Below are 2,408 nucleotides of genomic sequence, written 5' to 3'. Positions count from 1 at the left end.
CACTGCACACTGTTTCTCTGGGAGAATTTGGCTTCCACATCCTGCTGAGCAGTTAAAATACCATTATACATTATTCTTTCCACCCTCAGATTGTCTATCTTTGGTCTGTCCCCCATTTTTCTTCAGTTGCAAGGTGACAAAGCAGCAGCACAGAGTATTTTGCCGCTGAGCTTTTAACCTGTCACTCCGGGCACTGACGTCCAATTAATGAGAATCCTGCCAGGGATTTTCTCCCTAAAAGAGATTATGGAGAGAGGCAGGAGGCATCACTCTCCTTTCCTTGGGTGTTCTTCACTGAGAAAGACAGCTATTGTCACAACATCCCTGCCTCAAGCTGCTCTGCCTCACAGCTGATAAGCAGCTGTTTGATCTGCCTGCTTCAGACTATAGCAGGTGTTTTAATGAAGACATGCTGTTTTGTTCAGGAAATCATCTCATGCTTTAATAAATGCGGAGCATGTCTAACTAACTTCTAAACTCGAATAAATACGTTTAATCTATGTCATGCTTCAAGTGGCACAGAGAGAGGAAGACAAACATGTTCCTTAAGTAAGGTTTATGGTTTGGGGTCAGCAAGGTTTTTTGATTTGTTATAAAACAACAATTTAACTTAAAAATTAATAATAATAATAATAATAATAATAATTGCCACGAGAAAGTGAATTTTAACCATTCATATTTGAATGGCTCAATTTAAATAATTGCATTAAAAACTGAATTTGAATCACCAAATTTGAATTTGTAGTAGATTATGCAACATTTTCCTGACAAACGACCTCGTGTAACCACTGTTCTTCCTCAAAAGCAAACTGTAATGCGGACCTGTCTGCAGCGGCATCACAGTGACGGCGCAGTCATGCACGGGAGAAGCCCTCACACTGTGAGAGTTGTGAGTGTTTTAAAGTGTGCAGAGAGGCTATTACATGTCTCAAAGCCTTCGCAGTAAAATCTCCCTTTCCTCTTGGCTGCCTCCTTCCGTTTCCTCGCAGACAGTTCAGGATGGGTGTAGTCGAGATGAGGGGTGGGCGAAACGCAAATGCCTGCCTGGCTGGCGAAGCATTGTGCCAGCTGAACACAGTCTTCCAGCCTCAAGCTGTCCACCCACTACAGATCCTGTTTTCCTCTGATTAGCCTGCAGCACCCGCTGCCCCCCCTCCTTTAGCCTCCATTCAGAAGCTCTCTCAGTCTCAGGTGCAAGTCCAATTTCCAGGCAACCTTTTTCGACTTTTCTGTGCGCAATGTCCATCGACATCAGTTATGTGTAATGAACCAGTGCATTTAAATTGGACAGCATCCAGGCAGGCCACCAGGGTTGTTGGAGGATTATTATCTCCGTCTTCGTTTACCTTGCCTCAGGTTGATGAAATGTCAAGAGCTGTACTTATTAGTTGTGCGAGTGCTCGGTGGAATCCCCTCTCCTTATGACTAAATGAAGCCCAAGGCTAGACATTTCTTTGCTTAGCTATCGCTCCAAATGCTTCTTAAAATACCAGAGATAACACACAGGGAGACTCGTGATGAAATATTTCTCTATTTTTCTGATTTATCTTGAAGAAAAATCTTTTTAGCTGATAAAATATGGTTTCAGTCAGGGAAGTGTCAGTTTGACTGTTGCTGTAGGCTTTGTTATTGTCTTCTTGTGAAAGTGAGGCTCCATCAGCTGCTGTATGTATGAAACAGAGAGGGAGAGAGGGAAAGATTCATAAGGAACAGACAGTGGTGATGTGATGAACGGTGACACACAGGGCAACGCTCCATCCCTGTGTTGGAACATGCCTGGCTGCTCCACGGAGAGTTTGTTTGGTTGAATTTCAGGAGCTTGTTAATGTGTAATTACTGCAGAGTCCACACATGTCTTTTCCAGTAAAGGGATATTACGTGGCGTTAGTTGATATTAAAGTCAATAAGTTCACTTTTATTGAAAGATGTACACCCAATGTGATGAAAAGGGCAGATGAGTCCATCTGTTTGTTTGGGAATGCATGTTTTGTGCCAGTTTGGACTTTGAACACACCCCTATGTTGACCAGGACACTTGTCTCTGCTTCTCTTTTGAAGACAAAGAGTTGGTTGATAGTTCCCCTCGCAGGAAAGCGGAAACTTGCCCCAGACAGAGTGGGAGGAGATGTAAATGAAACCAGATCCTGAATTTGTCAATTTATCCCTATTTTACTTCGACCCAGACCAATAAAATGATTGCAATGTGTCAGCAGTTTGAACTGCTCACACACCCTCTCTCACACACAGACACACACACACCACACAAATGTTTTTTTTGAGTCACCTGCCAGCATCTAAAGGGGAAAACTGTAATTTCTGTCTCCCTGCCTCTCTCCTCTCTGCTCCCTCATCTCCTTGCTCGCTGCGAGTCTCCCTCCCTCGCTGCATTTTTCCCAGGCTGAGGCGTCC

This window comes from Brachyistius frenatus, unplaced genomic scaffold (assembly GCF_029030835.1).
Source record: "Brachyistius frenatus isolate BFR_SWC_R1_liver_20210118 unplaced genomic scaffold, ASM2903083v1 Contig_115, whole genome shotgun sequence".
In the NCBI taxonomy this organism is placed as follows: Eukaryota; Metazoa; Chordata; class Actinopteri; family Embiotocidae; genus Brachyistius; species Brachyistius frenatus.
The sequence above is the reverse complement of the archived record's forward strand: the minus strand, read 5'-3'. Positions refer to the sequence as shown.